The 20904-nt window shown below is 36.7% G+C and overlaps 1 long non-coding RNA gene across 1 annotated transcript; it reads left to right on the top strand.

Annotated features, from left to right (window-relative positions):
• The first annotated feature begins 2860 nt into the window (after nucleotides 1–2860).
• On the top strand, nucleotides 2861–9250 carry LOC129476037 (uncharacterized). The gene is made up of 3 exons (XR_008654877.1): nucleotides 2861–2925; nucleotides 6102–6230; nucleotides 8258–9250. It is a non-coding gene; the product is annotated as an uncharacterized lncRNA (long non-coding RNA).
• The last annotated feature ends 11654 nt before the right edge of the window (nucleotides 9251–20904 follow it).

The following is a 20904-nucleotide window of genomic DNA, read 5'->3' as shown; positions in this document are numbered from 1 at the left end:
TATTAAACATCTCATACAGTTATTTTATAAAATTACGTATTGTAGGGCAGGCATCTCATACAGCTATTTCATAAAATTACATATTGTAATCCTAGCACTTTGGGAGGCCGAGGCAGGTGGATCACCTGAGGTCAGGAGTTTGAGACCAGCCTGGCCAACATGTTGAAACCCTGTCTCTACTAAAAATAAAAAAAAAATTTATATATATATATGTATATGTGTGTATATATATGTGTGTGTATATATGTGTGTATATATATATGTGTATATATGTGTGTGTGTGTGTATATATATATATATATATATATATATATGTATAGCCAGGCGTGGTGGTGGGCACCTGTAATCCCAGCTACTCGGGAGCCTGAGGCAGGAGAATTCCTGGAACCCAGAGGGATCCAGTGAGCTGAGATCACACCATTGCACTCCAGCCTGGGCAAAAAGAGTGAAACTCCATCTCAAAAAAAAAAATAATCATAAGTTATGTATTGTGTCTAAAAAATGTTATGGCGTATATATTTATACATTTTTCTACATTTTTGGCAAATGTTTTGTGGAATGGCAAAACTTGCCCTTATGAAAGCTATAATCCGCCAGGCTGTGGAAAGATTGTCATGGACAGATGGAAATGATTGATCCTACAGATTGATGGTATTTGAAGGAGTAATGGAAAAGGAGAGGTGTGTGTGTGCACGTGTGTGTGTGTGTGCGTGTGTGTGTGTGTGTTATGGTTTGGCTGTGTCCCCACCCAAATCTCATCTTTAATTGTAGCTCCCATCATTCCCACTGTCATAGGAGAGACGTGGTGGGAGGTAATTGAATCATGGGCACAGGTTTTTCCCATGCTGTTCTCATGACAGTGAATGAGTCTCATGAGATCTGATGGTTTTATAATGGGCAGTTCCCCTGCACACGCTCTCTTTACCTGCCACCATGTAAGACATGCCTTTGTTCCTTTTTCACCTTCTGCCGTGATTGTGAGGCCTCCCCAGACATGTGGAACTGTGAGTGTATTAAACCTCTTGCCTTCATAAATTACCCCGGCTTGGGTATGTCTTTATTAGCAGCATGAGAACAGATCAATACAATGTGTGTGTGTGTGTGTGTGTGTGTGTGTGTTTGTTTTTCAGTACGTTTACAAAGGAGATGATTCTTATATTGGATCCATGTGCATAGTGCAGCATGACAATTATTTCCATTTGTCAGTGAAATACTGCTGCCCTTTTTAAATGCAACAAACAGGGTAAGCACCATGTCAAAGCTATCACTTATCCTCTAGCAGAAATCATGTACAGGCTTTCTTCTGTCTAATTCAAAGTCTAGCACAAATGAAAGACAGCTTCATTAATTATAAGATAAATGCCCAACTGCTTTCTGGGTGCAAAATTTCCTGAATAAAGCTGGGCAATAGGATTAGCACCAACTCAAAGAAGGATAGAATTAGGAACAGGAGTAAAGATGACTGCAAGCCAATAACATCATCTCCCTAAAAATAGTAACAGTTTTCAACCTCTATCTACAAAATTTGATTCATGTATCTCTCAAATACAAGATAATTTTGTTTACCATCTTCTGTGCTTCTATTCTATTAAAGCTTTTCATAACATTCAAAAATGCATCAGCCATGAAAAATACGTGGAGCTTGAAACATTAATAAGGTACTGAAATATGTTTCACCCCGAAGGTTTTATACCCTGTAATCAGGCATCCTTCCACCTCTCACAGCATATGTTTCTGATGAACCAAGAAGTGTAAAAGGAACATAATCTGCATGAAACTAAGATATTGAAAGTTCATACTTACTTTTAAATCATTCGTTTCTCTGATGCCAGAAAAGCATGCTATTCCACCTAGAAATCAGATGTGTACCACTTATTTTGATTAGACTAAAGGATGTATCTATCATCTATGTATCAATGATGTATCTATCTAGATTTATATACTTATCATCTACCAATTAGCAATCTATCTCTATAGCAATATAGAGATAGATAGACAAGATATAGATATGCTCTGTATTAAAGAAAGTTAAGGCTCAGACCCACATGTCTATATTACAGACTTAAAGCTTAAGAGAAATATCTCCAACCTGGGAAATACAGCAAAACCTAAAAACAAAAACTAGATTTTGCTATGTTGCCTAAAAATAAAACTACTTTACTAAAAATAAAAATTAAAATATTGGCTAAGAGTGGTGGCATGCACCTGTAGTCTCAACTACTCAGGAGGCTGAGGCAGGAGAATCGCTTGAGCCCGGGAAGTGAAGTCTGCGGTGAGCCATTATCACACCACTGAACGCCAGCCTGGGCAACAGAGCAAGACCCTGTCTCTAAAGAAAAACAAATCTGCTAATTGAATGTATAAATGAGAGAACTAGGTGAAGAATGATCCAGCAATAAAACCTGTAAAGCATAATTTTCCTGAAGATTTGATTTTGAAGAGATTAGGTTGATTTCAGGAAGAATTATTTTGCTCTAAAGGTGAACACATCTTCGACCAGCCACAGCAGGTTAAGGCACCTGTATCCCAGGCTATAATAATGAAGAAGCTACTAAGCCTACAACATCAGAGAATGAAACACAACCAACCACCTTCCTGAAATTCCAAACTAAAATTGGAGGTGAATTTAAGGAGAATTTTTGGTCTCTGATATGGTTTGGCTGTGTCCCCAGTGAAATCTCAACTCAAATTGTATCTCCCAGAATTCCCACGTGTTGCAGAAGGGACCCAGGGGGAAGTAATTGAATTACGGGTGCTAGTCTTTCCAGTGCTAGTTTCATAATAGTGAATAAGTCTCACGAGATCTGATGGGTTTATCAGGGGTTTCCACTTTTGCTTCTTCCTCATTTTCTCTTGCTGCCACCATTTAAGAAGTGCCTTTCACCTTCCACCATGATTCTGAGGACTCCCCAGCCATGTGGCACTGTAAGGCCAATGAAACCTCTTTTTCTTCCCAGTCTCTGGTATGTCTTTATCAGCAGCATGAAAACGGACTAATACAGTCTCCTTCAACTCTCTGTTGCCCAAAGAATTTAAGGTATGATTGCAATACCTTTGACAAATAGATTTCTTCTGTTTGAATCGAGAATTTCCCTAATGACATGAAGAAAGAGAAAATACCTCAATTAAAAAGAAAAATATTCAAGGTTTATTTACCAGGTTCACTAAACACTTCCTATTTTTGTTTGCTTTCATCTATAAAATAAACTGGTATTAATCCATTTAATGATGAATACATCTAAAAAAAAAAAGGGGGTAGATGTTGCCAGTTCAAATTATACTTAATTTATGGCTTACGCCTGTAAGTCATAAGCGTGATTATGGGAGTCTGAGGTGGGCGGATCACTTGAGGTCTGAAGTTTGAGACCAGCCTGGCCAACATGGTAAACCCTGTCTCTACTAAAAATACAAAAATTAGCTAGGCGTGGTGGCGCGCACCTGTATTCCAGCTACTCAGGAAGCTGAGGCAGGATAATCGCTTGAACTGGGAGGTGGAGGTTGCAGTGAGCAGAGATTATGCCATTGAACTCCAGCCTGGGCGACAGAGTGAGACTCTGTCTCAAGAAAAAAAAAAAAAAAAACCGCAAAAAGAAAACCCCAACAAAAAACAACTTAATTTATATGAATAGGGATACATAGTACACCCATTTTTATAGGTAGACACCAATGAAATTATCAATTTTTTATTTGTGCTATATCATTTCACTTATTTTATATCTTTGGTCATTCTCACCAAAATTTAATCATTTTAATTTACCTTTTAAAATAATAAATGAACCTTAGTTTATAAAACAAGACATTTTCTGATGAATTATTTCTCCATAAAATAAACTCTGACATATAGTATCATATAAGAGGTTCAGCTAACATATATATGCTCCTTAATATTTTGGTCTCAATTATAACGTCCCCTATACATTAAACTGACAGATTCTTTTAATCCACCAGCAAATGTTTTCTTTGCCCACAGAAACTTAAATTGTAGGAAACTTCTTGCTCAGAATGAAGGATTAAGTAAACATGATTACTGTTGATCCTTACAGAAAACTCTGGTCATAAATATAATGCCATATGATTTAGCATAATGGCAGATAATTTTCTACAACGTAATTTGCATTTCTGCATTGATTTCGAGAACTGAAATTCCAAAGAGTCTTATCAATTAAATTAACAAAATCCTCTTAAGTTACTTGTATTTCAATCAAGTAGTTGGACACAGCCTCCCTATCCTACACATGGGGTCATTTGGCAAAGGCTGAGAGTGAGAATCCAATGTTGCTGTCACGACATTCAAGAATTTTCACCTGGATGTGGTGGCTTATGCCTGTGATTTCAGCATCTTGGGAGGCCCAGGGGTGAGGATCTCTTGAGCCCAGGAGTTTGAGACCAGCCTGGGCAATATAGTGAGACCCTATTTCTACTAAAAATAGAAAAATTAGCCCAGTATGGTGGCATGCACCTGTAGTGCCAGGTACTCAGGAGGCTGAGGTGGGAGGATCACCTGAGCCCCAGGAAGTTTAGGCAGCAGTGAGCTATGATCATTCCACTGAACTCTAGCTTGGGTGACAGAGAGAGACTCTATCTTGGAAAAAAAACAAAAACTAAAAAATTTTCATTTGACGCCAGAGTAAAAGGAAAGAATAAACTCTACTACACATTATTTGATAAAAGCTGTTGGATGAGGCCAGGCATGGTGGCTCATGCCTGTAATTCCAGCACTTTGGGAGGCCGAGGTGGGTGAATCACTTGAGGCCAGGAGTTCAAGACCAGCCTGGCCAACACAACAAAATCCTGCCTCTACTAAAAATACAAAAATTATGCGGGCATCGTGGCATGCGCTTGTAATCCCAGCTACTCAGGAGGCTGAGGCAGAGAATCGATTGAGTTTGGGAGGCAGAGGTTGCAGTGAGCCGAGATCGCCCCACTGCACTCCAGCCTGGGCGACAGTGACACTCTGTTTCAAAAAGAAAAGCTGTTGGATGAAATTAGGCTTTCTGTTCCCTTGGCACGGTTTTTGACTCCCTGCATTCTTTCTATTTTCATCCTTATTCCATCATTTGTTTCTGTTCTTCTCTTTTATGTATAAATATCCCCAAGTAATATCTTCCCTTTACAAACAGAATCAGTAGTCCTGACAACTCAAAATACACTGACAGCAACAACAAATTTCTCAAATCCACCTGAATCACGTGCTACGTTCAGTCATCCTTCACCTTTTTCCCACAACCTGTCTTTATCCTTGACTTCTCTCCTGAATAGTACAGGTCTCCTTGTTAGGAAGTAGGAATTAATGCTGCGATAGACACTGTGCTGGACCTTTGTTTCTGTTCGTCTCCTCTATGTATAAATATCCCTAAGTAATATCTTCAATTTACAAAGAGAATCAACAGTCCTAACAACTCAAAATACAAAAATGCAATAACAGCAACAACAAATTTCTTTTTTTTTTTTTTGAGACGGAGGCTCGCTCTTTGTCACCCAGGCTGGAGTGCAGTGGTGTGATCTCGGCTCACTGCAACCTCCGCCTCCTGGGCTCAAGCGCTTGATTCTCCTGCCTCAGCCTCCTGAGTAGCTGGGATTACAGGTGCCTGCCACCACGCCTGGCTAATTTTCGTACTTTTAGTAGAGACGGGGTTTTGCCATGTTGGCCAGGCTGGTCTCGAAGTCCTGACCTCGTGATACGCCCACCTCGGCCTCCCAAAGTGCTGGGATTACAGGCGTGAGCCACCGTGCCCGGCCAACGAATTTCTTAAATCCACCTGAATCACGTGCTACATTCACTCATCCTTCACCTTTTTTTCTACAACCTGTCTTTATCCTTGATTTCTCTCGTGAATCATACATACCTTCTTGTTAGGAGTTAGGACTTCATGCTGTGATAGACACCGTGGTGGCATCAGGGAAGAATGTCTGTGCACACTTTATCTATGGGTTCAATTCACTGTAATTAATATGCCATACCCTGTATTCAGCATGTATTTACACAATGTTTGTTGTGGTTTAACCCTCTTCTTTGCTCACTTCCTATTTTTAAGAGATAGGACCTTCTCATGTTGCTGGGATAGCTCTGACTCCTCTTCTGACTTTTTTTTTTTTTTTAGAAATGGAATCTTACTCTGTTGCCCAGGCCAGAGTGCATTGGCACCATCATAGCAAAGTGCAGCCTCAACCTCCTGGGCTTGGCTAAAGCAATCCTTCCACTTCAACCTCCTGAGTAGCTGGGACTGCAGGTGTGCACCACCACACCCAGATAATTTTTAAAATGTCTTGTATCAACAGGGTCTCACTATGTTGCCGAGGCTGGTCTTAAATTCCTTGCCTCAAGAGATCCTCCAACCTTGCCCTCCCAGACGTAAGCCACTACACAGGGTTTTTCTGACTTTTTAAATGGTGTCACCTATTTTATGTCCCACGGATCTTCATCTTCCATTCTAACTCTTCTTGCTATCCCTCTGATGGCTCATTTTTTCCTCTGTGCTCGACTATCACTCATAATAGCTGCCCTTGAGCTACTGTCATCAAGCCAGAGTTTCCCTAGTCTCCATATATGGCTTTTCTGAAAGGTTAAACACTATCAGGTCTCACTGGATATCTGAAGGCATCTCAAACTTGAAGTCAGTGGTGATTTTATGGGCTTTCTTGAAACATCTGAGCACATAGCACTCACGGAATGATGTAGTTAAGACACCGTGGTGACAATTCCCTGGCAGTAATTATCCCTCATAAATGACAGAATATGAATTAGACCGAATGTTGAAGGAGAATTTCATTTTCCAACATTAAATCTAGACTCTATGATCTCTCAGGGAATGAAAAAACGTCAACGTGTGTGTGTGCACGTGTGTATGTGTGTAGGTGCTTCCTGATTTTTACCTGACATTAGGAGTATCCATAAGAACCATTAAATATCTTTGCACCATACCAAATACTTACAGCCTCCATGAAATTAACACAGTATAATAAATTTTGAAAATCAGTACAAAGGTGCTTATGATGAGTGATATATTCAGCAGATCATCAAAAGAAGTGTTCAAATTATTTTAAAGTTTAACATCAGTATTTCCCTTTTAATTAAAGTGGAATTTGAGAACAATTTCTATGCATGGAGTGGTTATTCCATATTATTTTAAAAGTGTAAGATTTTATTTTCCTATTTAAGAGCACAAGCCAGTAGATGAGAGAGGGATTCTCATTAAAACACAAAACACACAACACTTGAGAATTTCTCTCTGATGAACTGATTTATGATTTATGCACGGTCCTCTTGGGTTTTATATTTCACAAGGATTTTTATTTGCTTTAAATAAATATCCTTTTGTAGAAAGTTTGATCCTGAAATGTCTGAGGTAATGCAACATATTTTTGATAAAATTCAATTCAGAGAAGAAAATTACAAAAGTATGTTATATTATAAAGTCCTTTAACTCTGATGGAACTGCAGCTGGCTTGATTCTTACACATCTACCTCCTGTCATCATATGATTGGCACTGAAACAGATACCATTTCTGTGCTTGGATGTTGACCTACAAAACTGTGGGTCTGGTTATCAAGACATAGTATATAGACACAGGCCTAATAAGTCAGAATAGAGATGTATTTCTGGTTCTACTTGCAGGGAGCACGATTACAGGTGTTAGTCCATTCGGGCTGCTACAGCACGAAACCACAGACTGTGTGACTTATAACCAGCAGACACTGATTGATCACGGTTTATGAGGCTGAGTCCAAATCAAGGCATGGCAGATTCGATGTCTGGTGAGGACCTGCTTCCTGGTTCATAGACGGCGCCTTCTTGCTGTGTCCTCGCATGGTGGAAGGGGCAAGGGAACTCTCTGGGTTCCCTTTATAAGGGCACTGATCCCATTCATGAGGCCCCACCCTCATGACCTAACCACCCTCCCAAATACCTCACATCCTAATTCCATTACCTTGGGATTAGATTTCAACGTAGGCATTTTAGAGGAAAATAAACATTTAGACCCAGAGTGTCCAATCTTTTGGCTTCCTGAACAACATTGGGAGAAGAAGCATTGTCTTGGGCCACACATAAAATACACTAACACTAAAGATGGCTGATGATCTAAAAACAAATACAAAAAAATCTCACAATGTTTTAAGAAAGTTTATGAGTTTGTGTTGGGCCACATTCAAAGCTGTCCTGGGCCACATGCAGCCCATGGGCTGCGGTTTGAATAAGCTTGATTTAGACCATACCATTACATTTAACCTACATCCTCTCTCTTCTTCACTTTGCAGGAATGGGGACAAAGTTGTTGAAACCTTCTCCTTCTCAGGCTCACTTTGTCAACATCTGTGGCTGAATGTAGACGTTCCCCCTTTTAGGCAAATTTCTTTAAATTCATAGCAAAGTATGACCAAGAACATTAAAACAATGCTTCATTGCTTATGCCTGACATTGAAGAGCAAAATTTACACCTGCTATACAGTTCAAGGTTTCCATGGCCTTAGTAGAGGTCATGAAATGTATAGTTTTAAAACTTATTGGAATATCTTTATGGAACTATTTTAATGGACTAGAGTGACAATATTTTTATACAACATTGACCTCCCCTGCCCCAAATGATGTGAAAGACTGTGGCTGTATTAGAATTTAGTCTAGTAGGACCAATACCATTTCAGGGAGCTTTTTGTAGTTTTTCTCCATAAATATATTTTCCAAATCAACTGTTCTGAGCTGAGTTGCTGGAACATTTTCAATTCTTTATAAATACGTATTTTGGCTGAGTTCAGAAACCTTGGACTAGGCACTGTCCTTTGAGTGAGATGTCAGGATTGAGGTAGCATAGGCACAAGACCAAATTTTAGTTCATGATGGAGTATTGCCAGCTTGTGAGCCTCTGGTGCTTTCAAGGAAGCATAGGTGATGGAAATCAAATAAAAACAGAGCCAGGGAAACATCTGGTGTGGAAAGTATCTCATTGCATAAAATGCTAAAAAAAAAAAAAGTTGAGAAAATTAAGCCTCTTCTACTTTTTAAAAGAAAAATTTGACTCTACTAGTTATAACCACAAGGAATGTTCTCCAGACTTGAATATTTTAAGTGAAAGATTAATATCCAGCCATTTATAAACCTCCAAATCCTTTCCCCAACTTTATTCATATCATTTTTTATTCTAAATTTTCAAAAAATTTACTGATCTAGTTTGGAAAAATCATGTCCTTGAACTGTTGAACCATATTTGTAATCTATTTCAATAAAAATATAGATATAATACTTAGAAAAACAGATTCTTTCTGGTATTGGAAGGTTAATGATCATTTCATCTATGTTTCTGTCTCCTAGTTCAACCATTTATCCAACATTCTACTGAATTATCCTCTAGCCTTTGTCTTCACAGCTGCAAAGGCAGGGAATTCAATGCGTTGATGAAAACAAACCAGGATTCATAAGCTTTTACTGAAACATGACTAAAAATGTCAAACTATTAGAAAAAGTATATCCACATTCATTCAAGATGAAGAAAAACCCATCATAGCTTATCTCAGCCTGACTTAAATGATAGAAGTCATATTTGATTGCCATTTTAATCATTTTACAGTTTTTAGTAAGGAGATTCCTTAAAGAACTAAAAGTAGACCTACCAATCAATCCAGCAATCCCACTCCTGGGTAACTACCCAGAGGAAAAAAGTCATTATATCAAAAAGACACATGCGCATGCATGTTTATAGCAGCACAGTTCACAATTCCAAAAATACGAAACCAACTTAAATGCCCATCAATCAAGGAGTGGATGAAGAAAATGTGGTATATATACACCATGGAATACTACTCAGCCATAAAGAGGAACAAAATAATGGCGTTTCCAGCAATTTGGATGGAGTTGGAGGCCATTATTCTAAATGAAGTAACTCACGAATGAAAAGCCAAATATCATATGTTCTCACTTATAGTAGGAGCTAAGCTATGAGGACACAAAGGCACAATAATGATATAACGGACTTTAGGAACTTGGGAGGAAGGGTGGTAGGAAGTGAGGGATAAAAGACGACTCCTTGGGTACAGTGTACACTGCTTGGGTGAGGGAAACACCAAAATCTCAGAAATCACCACTAAAGAATTTATCTATGTAACCAAAAACCATCTGTACCCCCAAAAACCATTGAAATAATAAAAAATATATTTTACAGTTTTCTTATATATATATGTGATCAATTTATGGTTACAAAGTAAACACAGGCCCCAACAGCTTTGTGTGTGTGTGAAATTTAACTGATATATTACTATGAAAGTATCTAACACTAAGTAGATGCCAATATGTTGAACTTTTGCTACCAGGCATGAAATAATCCATATTTGGTAAAGAATCAAGAGGGTTAAAGGAATTACCAGAGAAGTCATAAGAACTCACATTTCCTGCTTTAAAATTCTATAGCCTTGGAATCCATGATGCTAATTTTTGGCTCCCAAATTGGCAGGGATGTTTTTCTCCCACTCCTCCAATTTTTTCCCCTGATTATTGTTTTTCTCATAGAGATATTTATTACCACTTTAAGAAACACATGTTTATTGTTATTAGTTGCCCACCTGCATTATTAAGTATAATCAGAACAAAATATACTTTACATTTTTAGATTCAACTGAAAACTCCACTGTGGGAACCAAGATTGCTAAAAAATAAATTTGTCTGTACTTCAAAAGCCTGCTTTCTACCTTTTTTTTTTAACTGTCCAATTTTAAAATTGTGGTACCCAATTAACAAAACATATAGCTTTTTTTTTTTTTTTTTTTTTTTTGAGACAGAGTCTTGCTCTGTCACCCAGGCTGGAGTGCAGTGGTGTGATCTTGGCTCACTGCAAGCTCCGCCTCCCGGGTTCATGCCATTTTCCTGCCTCAGCCTCCTGGGTAGCTGGGACTACAGGCGCCCGCCACCACGCCCAGCTAATTTTTTTGTATTTTTAGTAGAGACGGGGTTTCACTGTGTTAGCCAGGATGGTCTCGATCTCCTGACCTCGTGATCCACCCGCCTCGGCCTCCCAAAGTGCTGGGATTACAGGCGTGAGCCATCGTGCCCAGCCCAAAACATATAGCATTTAACAAAACACATAAAATTTAGAATTTTTACCATTTTAAAGTATATATTTTAGTGGCATTTGGTACACTCATCATCATAATGTGTAACCATCCTCTCCTTTTTTTTTTTTTTTTTTTTTTTTTGGTTTTGTTTTGGAGGCAGGGTCTCACTGTCACCCAGGCTGCAATGCAGTGGCATGATCATGGCTCACTGCAGCCTCGACCTCCTGGGCTCAAGTGATTCTCCCCCCTTGGCCTCCCAAGTATCTGGGACTACAGGAATGAGCCACCACCCCTGGCTAATTTGTAAAATTTTTGTAGAGATGGGGTTTTACCACGTTGCCCAGGCTGGTCTTGACCCCCTGGGCTCAAGTGATCCTCCCACCTCAACCTCTCAAAGTGCTGGGATTACAGGTACGAGCCACCACTCCCAGCCTAAATGGAAATCTTATACCTATGAAGGAGTGACTCCCCATTCTCCTATTGCCTAAAATACTGGCAACCACTAATCTGCTTTTGATCTCTAAAGATTTTCTCATTCTGGACACCTCATATAAATGGAATCCTATAATATGTAGCATTATGTGTCTGCCTTTTTCCACAGAGCATGATATGCTCAAGGTGTATCCAAGTAGTAGCCTGTGTCAGCGCTTCGTTCTTTTTCATGGTTGAACAAAATCCCATTATATGGGTAGATCACATTTTGTTTATTGATTCATCAGTTGATAGGCATTTGAGTTGTTCCTCCTTTTCACTGTGGTGAATAGTAATTCTATAAAAATCATGTATATGCATTGGTTTAAAAATGTGTTTGTACTTCTTGTGGGTATATACTTATGATTGAAATTACTGGATATTTCCTCTACAAAATTTTCAGATATTACATTTTAAAATTTCAACATGCCCTGCAAGAATGGCCGTAATCAAAAAATCAAAAAATATGATGTCGGTGTTGATACAGTGAAAAGGGAACACTTCTACACTGCTAGTGGGAATGTAAACTAGCATAACCACTATGGAAAACAGTGTGGAGATTCCTTAAAGAACTAAAAGTAGACCTACCATTTGACCTACCAATCCCACTACTGGGTAACCATCCAGAGGAAAAGAAAAAGATACTTGCACGTGCATATTTACAGCAGCACAATTGGCAATTGCAAAAATGTGGAACTAGCCCAAATGCCCATCAATCAATGAGTGGATAAAGAAACTGTGGTGTACATATACAATGGAATGCTACTGAGCCATAAAAAGAATAAATTAATGGCTTTACAGCAACCTGGTTGGGATTGGAGACTATTAGTCTAAGTGAAGTAACTCAGGAATGGAAAACCAAACATTGTATGTTCTCACTCATAAGTGGGAGCTAAGCTATGAGGATGCAAAGGCATAAGAGTGATACATTGGACTTTGGGGACGTGGAGGGAAAGGGTGGGAAGGGGGTGAGGAATAAAAGACTACAAATTGGTTTCACTGTATACTGATCCAGTGATGGGTGCACCAAAATCTCACAAATGACCACTGAAGAACTTACTCATGTAACCAAATACCACGTGTCCCCCAAAACCTATGGGAAAAATATTTCAGTATGCATAATAGGATTTCAACACACATAAATATGATTTTAACAAAGACATATAACCACACAATTTTAGTGATATTCTTTCTGTCAAATGACTGGTATCCCTTAAAATAAATATTTTATATCAAGCCATCTATACAGAAGAAGGAAGTTTGAAAATGTGAGTGATAGTTTGATGTAGAGATCTATTTGATATAATCAATTTCTTCCAATTATACACTGCTGTTGGAGCCAAGTCAAATTTCACTTCAATATATGAAGGAGAGTCCATTAAAAATGATCCCAGAATTCACAGGCACTTTAAAACAATTTGAAAGTGAATTCCATGGCAAACGTGGTATTAATGACAATGACCACTTTCTTATCTCTGTAGCAAGTATGATGTACATGTCTTCGGAAATCTGTATCTGAAATATAATTACTGCAACACTGAGAGTATTGCAAGATTGAAGAAATTGTGTGTAGGTTGATAAATTCATTAAAATATCTACAGTTCTAACTTAGGACACCTTCCCCCCTCCCAAAAAGGGTACTGACTCAGTGTAAATGCTTAGGAAAAGTGTTCACTGAACTAAAGTTAACAATCAAGTTATGCCTTTCAATGAAAATCTCAAGTTCAAGTTAAAAAAAAAACAAAAAAACAAAAAAACCAACCTCAGGAATAAATGAAGATAAAGAACTTAGCCTAAAAACACCTGCAGAAAGCACTTCGGTGTCAGCCTTAGAGATGGGTCTTGCATACAGGACAATATAAATTAGGAAACATGGCAATGTAAGTAGTGTCAAACTGGTCTGAGCTCTCTGTTGTTCCAGCCAGCGCATTTGTTTGCATAACAGACCGGAGTGACAGGGTAGAGTAATTACTGCAATCCGTCTCTGAGCCCATTAATCTGAACTGAACTGTAGGGAGTAAATGAAACAGAAAGAAACCCAGTGGAGAAATCTTTCTTTTGTTTGTGTCAAACCTCAAATCGAGTTTTTATCTTGAAACTCCAATTTATAATTTATCTTACTGTTCCCTGACGATCAACAAGGAAAATACTAGGTGAAAATCTGGGATTGGCAGGCATTTCCAGACACTTGGTGGAAGTTGGTTAATGAACAGTCGGCGGAAATGTGACATCAATCTGATCCGGGTCTGCTACCTCTAATGCCTGCAGAGTCCTAATCGGTTGCCATTTTCTTACACAAGAATTGGAGCTCCTGTAGTCACCCTGTTGTGCTATCAAATAATAGATCTTATTCATTCCTTCTAATTCTATTTTTGTATCTATTAACCATCCCAACTCCCTCATTACCCTTCCCAGCCTCTGCTAACCAATCCTTCTACTCTCTGTGTCCATGACTTCAATTGTTTCAATTTTTAGCTTTCACAAATAAGTGAAACATGTGAAGTTTGTCTTTCTGTGCCTGGCTTATTTCACTTAACATAATCACCTCCAGTTCCATCCATGTTGTAGCAAATGACAGGATCTCATTCTCTTTTATGTCAGAATAGTACTCCGTTGTGTATATGTAGCACATTTTCTTTATTCATTCATCTATTGATGGACACTGAGGTTGCTTCCAAATCTTGGCTATTGTGAACAGTGCTGCAGCAAACATGGGAGTGCAGCTATCTCTTCAGTAACTGATTTGCTTATTTTTGGGTGTATATTGAGCAGTGGGATTCCTGGGTCATATGTGGCCATAAAAATAAAAAATAAAAAGAATTGGAACTAATGGTTTGCAGAAAATCACCAAAGTTTTAACTTTTTTTTCCTTTTAATATTTTATTCTTTAGTTATTTTATTTGGGTTTTTCTCTTTCTATTCATTGTTCTCATAAAGATTATTGCACTTGGATGGGATTTGTAATTTAAGATCTATTTTGAATTAAATGAAAATGAACACAGTACACAACATTACAATTTGTGGTGCACAGAAATAGAAAGAAAAAATACATCACCAAATACTTAAAAAAGAAGGAAGGTCTCAAATAAAGGATCTGAGCTTCTACTTCAAAAGTCAGTGAAATGAGAGCAAGTTAAATCCAAAATAAAGGGAAGGAAAGAAATAATAAAGGTAAGAACAGAAATCAATGAGAGAAAAAGCAATTAAACAATAGAGAAAACCAATTAAACCAAAAGCTGATTTTTTGAAAGTTCAATAAAATTGATACATTTCTAACTATTCTATTTAAGGAAAAAAGACATGAAAAAATAGGGAACATTGACAAAACTCACACAGGAAGAAAAAAAAAGATAGTTTATATAGCCCTATGTATATTCAACAAATGGCATTTGCAGTAAAAAGTGTACCCCAAAGAAATTTTTAGGAAGAAATGGCTTATTAGGTGGAACTTTAAAAAAATGGGGAAAACAATACTGAGTACATGCAAAATCAACTGGAAAGAAAAGATTTTAAAAAAGGGTTTCCAACTCATTTTAAGAGGCTAGTATAATAATAATAATAAAGATTATAATAAGAGTAAACTATAGCTTCATATCCCTCGTGAACATAGGTGCAAAAATCCTTAACAAAATACTAGTAACTAGAATTCAGCAATGTATAATAATGACCATCTATTTTGGTGAAGTGGGCTTTATTGTTGAAATATAAAGTTGCATTCAGTAATCCACCAGTGTAAGTCCACATATGAACAGAATAAGAGGAAATATTTACATGATAATAGTAAGAATCACTGGCTAAAAATAATTGAAGCAGAAAAGACACATGCCAACATTTCAATATAAGAGCCAAAACTATAACTTTTCTATAGGATATTATCATTTCTTGTAAGAAAAATTATTTGTGACCTTTGGTTAGGAAAATATCTCCTAAGTGGGACACAAAAAAGATGGACCATAAAGGAAAATAGTAATAGACTGTATTTCATTAAGATTTAGAAAACATTTTTTTTAAAAGATACTGTTAAGGATATGGTAAGTTAACACACAAATTGGAGGAAAAAGCTTACAATATAAATAACAGATAAAGTGACAAAGACTTCTGTTTTTTTTTTTACCAGAATATATATATTTAAAAAGCTCTTACAAATAAACAATCAGAAGAAAAGCAAAATAATTAAAATAAATGAAATGGCTAAGTGATATAACCAGACATTTTATACAAGAAAATACTCAAATGACCAATACACAGATGAAGTGTAATCAATATCATTAGTTATTAAGAAAAGCAAATTAAAACAGTGAGTGACCACTACATATGTACTGGAGTGGCTAAAATTAAAAAGACTGACCATATTAAGTGTTGGTGATAGTGTGGAACAGTTAGAACTCACACATGCAATTTGTAAATGTAATATTAGCAAGACACTTTGGGAAAAATATTTGACATTTTTCAGTAAAGTTCAATATACACTTGACATATCACACCACAGTGCCTCTTCTATTTATTTATCCAAGATAAATAAAAATATACTTCTACTCAAAGACCAGCACATGAATGTTCAGGTCAGTTGAAGCCATATTAAGGAGAAATTGGAAAAAAATCCAAATGTCCATCAACTAGTGACTACATCCATAAGATGAAATCCTCTTCAATGATAAAAAGAACGAACTACTCAGATCCACGCCAACATGGATCACATGCAAAAACATTATGCTAAGTGAAAGATACCAGGCAGGCAGAAGAGAATGATTCATTTCATGAATATGAGATCCTTGACAAACAAAAACTAGTGACTTGGGACTCAGGAATTGTTGCAGACTAGGAGGGAGTTGTGGTCATCGACAGCCATGGGACATATACAGTATATTTATTTATTCACTTATTTTTGAGATAGGGTCTTTCTCTGTCACCCATGCTGTAGTGCAGCGGTGTGATCATGGCTCACTACGGGCTTGATCTCCCGGGCTCAAACAATTCTCCCACCTCAGCCTCCCAAATAGCTGGGACTATAAGTGTGTGCCACCTTGCATGGCTAACTTTTTTATTTTTTGTAGAGTTGGAGTCTCAATTTGTTGTTCCAGGCTGGTGTTAACCTTGTGGGCCCAAGAGACCCTCCTGCATCAGCCTCCCAAGGTGCTGAGATTATAGGTGTGAGCCACTGCACTGGGCCCACACCATATTTTTGACTGATGGAAATGGCCTATACCTTGGCTGTGATGATTTTTACATGTATACATATATTTCTCAGAATCTATCAAATTCTACATTTTTAAATGTGAATTTTAAACTTGGATATTACTGTATACGAATTACTCATAAATGAAAATAACTATTATTAATTCTTAAAGACCACAGTTCAGCATTCATGCATGCCCAAGGATGATGATGATGACGAAGAAGTCAACCTGCTCAGAATTCTTGGAGATACCAACCCACCTACCCTTCTCCAAGCAGGTCCACACTGAACCCAGAGGGACATCCTGGTTTCCCTTTCCTTAGAAAGTCCAGGGGCTATTTGAAAAACTATGCAGACTTGGAAACCAAGGGATTTTGTGAACATCCTCAGTTTAATGAACTGCATAGAAGGTAAATCTTATTTCCTCTGTTATGGAAAAAGAGATACCACAATTTCCCTGAGACCCTGGATTCTAGCTGTACTGTGATGTAACAAGGATAAATTCATCTTGAGTGGATGAAGAACAAAATTGGGTAGAAATTCAGGTCTCTATCAGACAGATAAATGTCGCTAAAACCCCATTTTATAAATGAGAAAAAAAATTATCTCCTGTCTTGTTACATCTTTGACCCCACAGTTTTCATCTCCTTCTTTTCTCCTCAGCTGCATGGCCAATGTCTGTGTGTTGGGTGTTTTTTTTTTATATATATATAAAGAAATTGTGCTCAATTTTTCTCTTTAAACTCTAGATGAAACAAAAAAAAAAGAGAGAGACGAAAATGTTAGGTTGGCATGCTGTTCAGATGAAAGAGTTCTTTTTATGTCGAACTAAATGGCTTTTAGAAATTAAACCTGATTGGCAAGTGACATAAAAAGGGAATTAGTAAGTATTCTAACAAAATGTCAACAGGATTGGCAGTTTCAAAGAAATTGTTTCAGTCTGGATTTGATCAACAAGATGAGAAATAGAAACATAAAATTATAAGAGGTTATGATTTTTGCAATTCTTTATAAGCACATAAATGGGTTAAAGAAATCTAGTAATTGAAATATGGTGTTAAATTCAGAAGGGAATTTCCTGCATCTATATTCCAATTCTAGCCTTCATTTTTCATTGCTATTATTGAACAACACAAGTCCAGAGACCAGATTTGGTAAATAATAATAAGTATAATAATGGGTTTTAGAGCCTTTTTGGAATTAAAGATAAAATGTAACATCTATCTTCCCTCATCCATTTCGTACTTAAAGAAATAAAATTAACATTAACTGAATTCATGGAATGTACCTCAGTCATTATGTGAAATTTGGTTAAAGGGTGCAGTATAGAATACATAACATTCATCAAAAAATGATCCTCTAGGATCTTGTTCCTATCTGGAACAGATTGCTTACTGTAAAATAAGTACATATGAGATGGTTTGAGAGGTTATGAAAATTAAGAGACCTCAGCTTGCTGCAATTAAATCATAGTAAAGAAATAAGATAGGCTTTCTCTCTTGCACCCCTGCCAAAGCTCAAATTTCATTCAAGGAAAGATAGCTTAAATGATAGCTTACAGTAGATAGCAGTGAACGCAAGGATTGGAAAGAAAAAATATATTACATTTTGCTTGTTCAAGTTTGCAAAGAAAAGATAAGGCCAGTGAAGAAGCAGAAAGAGATAATACCAAGAAAAGGTGGTCATAGGAATAAAAGACTCTTTGAAAATGCTGTTCCGCTGAGAGAAAAACGACATCTAAGACTGAAAAATAAAAAATAAACCCTACAAACCAAAGAAGGATATCAAATGAGCATCCACTATCAAATATCACCTGCTGAGCACAGTCTCCCTCTAACAATAAAGTGGCAAGAACTTATTAGAAATGTGATACTCCATTATAAGAAACTTACTATCAAACAAATAGAAATCTGGATGTGAGAATCGAGTATAAACATCCAAATCATGATTTCTGAGTCAGAGTTTTGTGTGTCACATGGACGCTCATTCTGCAAACTGAAACAAACAAACAAACAAACAAACAAACAAAAACAGACTTCTTAGCTGGGCCTTTCAAACACAGCAGTTCAAAATAAGACAGGTTCCAGTCTGCATTGCTGCTAGCTGAGGTCAGGGGGCTAAGTTGTTGCAAAGGGGTGAAAGGAAAAATGCCATGTAAGAGCTTGCAGGAAACCTTCTATAAATTAAAAGAGAAAGGAAGCCCTTCTTCTGCCCTCTTCTTTGTTTTTCCTTTCCCTGTTGTGGGACTGGAATACAGATAATTCCAACTCAAACTGTGGATGAAGGATTTCCATTTGTGGTAAGCGCTTTCAGCTTTATTCTAATTTTCTTGTGTGTATGCATTCTTCCTCTTTGTATAGCAGTTATTAACAGCTGGAGAGACAAATTTGGCTGTGAGGTAAGAGTGGTTTGGACATTTTAACATGTAAAATGTAAAACAAACAAATAAAACAAACAAAACTACCAGCTAGTCCTTCAGAGAGAACAATAGCTTGCCAAGCTGAGGGCATTACATCTATCCAAATTTCTAAACTATTTACTCTCTGGCTCTTTAAATAAAAAAATTGCTAACTTATTCCTAAATATATAGCAAATATTTATAAGAAAGGAAAATAGCTTATGGTTTTCTCTTTTCATTTTTCCAACAATACCTGGAATAATATTCATAATAAGCTAAGCACTTGATAAAATAAATCATGCAACCACTTTTATTAAACACCTCTTGTGCCAAGTTGACTTCCACTTTGTGTCTTTGAACAATTCCACCCACCAATGTCAATTCTCTACCAAAACCAACCAAAACAAAACAAAACAAAAACCTCCATTGGCCATTTTGTTCATATGGGTAAAATATATCTAAAACAGTTTATTTGCTATTGAAAACCTCACCATTTTTAAGAGATGGTAAAAGGATACTATTGTTTAATGTTTCCACAGCAAATCTTCCAAATAAAAGCCTTTGTTTATTTCAGTGGCTTAGTTGAAATTGGTGTTAAAAAGTGAATGAAGGTGTTACCACTTGCTTACCTGTTATAAAAGTTCCCAGCAAAACTGAAGTCATACTAGAAAGAAGCGGCAGGATAAGAGATAGATGAATACTATTAATTTTTGATGAGAGATAAAATAAAAGGTATGAATGTGTGTCATATTCACAGATTTCATCAAGAAACAACTTCTAGATAGGTTAGGTGTATTTTCAAGGCTGGCAAATGTAAGTTACTATGAAGGAAGCATTATTTTAAAAATTCCCTTATTTTTGTGCTAAATGTTGGAATCATTGGATTGTTTTCAATAAATTTTACATAAGATATTTTCAGATAACAGAAGAGAAAAATGTAACCTGTAATTAGTAAATTAATGAAATGTTTTCGAGTACATATGCATATAGCAGTAGTCCTTGATATCTTTTATTAGGTAATATAATTTTAAAATATAATAGTTTGAAAACATTCTCTCATAGCTATCATGCTATGTTTTATCAAATCATTTGATTATGTCCATTATAGTTTGTTGAAATTTCCTTGGTGTCAAGACAGAATATCATAGCTGTATTGCTGTAGTTTCTCTGACCCTCTTGGCAGAAAAAAGCAAATTAGAGTGTTATGTATGAAAACACACAAAAAAAAGAAAACAACTTTGAAAGTTAAGTAAATATTAACTTCAGTAAAGTCATTTTCTCCCCAAATAGTGAACATGGATGGTAGAAATAATATAAAATTTATGTTCATTATGTTATCTTATGACTTCAGCCCCCATTGTGTGGTACATGCTTGTGAGTATACAAAACAGGGCAGTATTGAACATTACTTTTGGATTTTAAAATCTTGGTATATTGTCAATTGCCACTATTTTTGTTTTTCTTGTTGCTTTATTCCTATTATTAAATAAATAGGATACTAATTCATAGTAAGAGAATGATTCATGGCCAATTCTGTTGTAATCCTCTATGGCAAGACCTGAATCTGGCAAGTGATTAAAATCACTAATTTCCAAATTGATCCAAAACATTGACACATGGTAATAAAATGAGGTTTCCTAACCACAGAATTCACTTGTCAAATTAGTCTTTTATACCATCAGCCTTATTTTTAATTTCTCTAATTTACATATTTAATTCTCTTCATAGAAATTCTACTGAATGGTAGCAAAAACCATCAATTATGTGCCTGCCCCTTTGGGAGCTGAGTTTGCAAGACATTCTCATCTCTTATGTGGAGAT

This window comes from Symphalangus syndactylus, chromosome X (assembly GCF_028878055.3).
Source record: "Symphalangus syndactylus isolate Jambi chromosome X, NHGRI_mSymSyn1-v2.1_pri, whole genome shotgun sequence".
Lineage (NCBI taxonomy): Eukaryota > Metazoa > Chordata > Mammalia > Primates > Hylobatidae > Symphalangus > Symphalangus syndactylus.
This window is presented reverse-complemented; position numbering and strand designations above follow the sequence as displayed.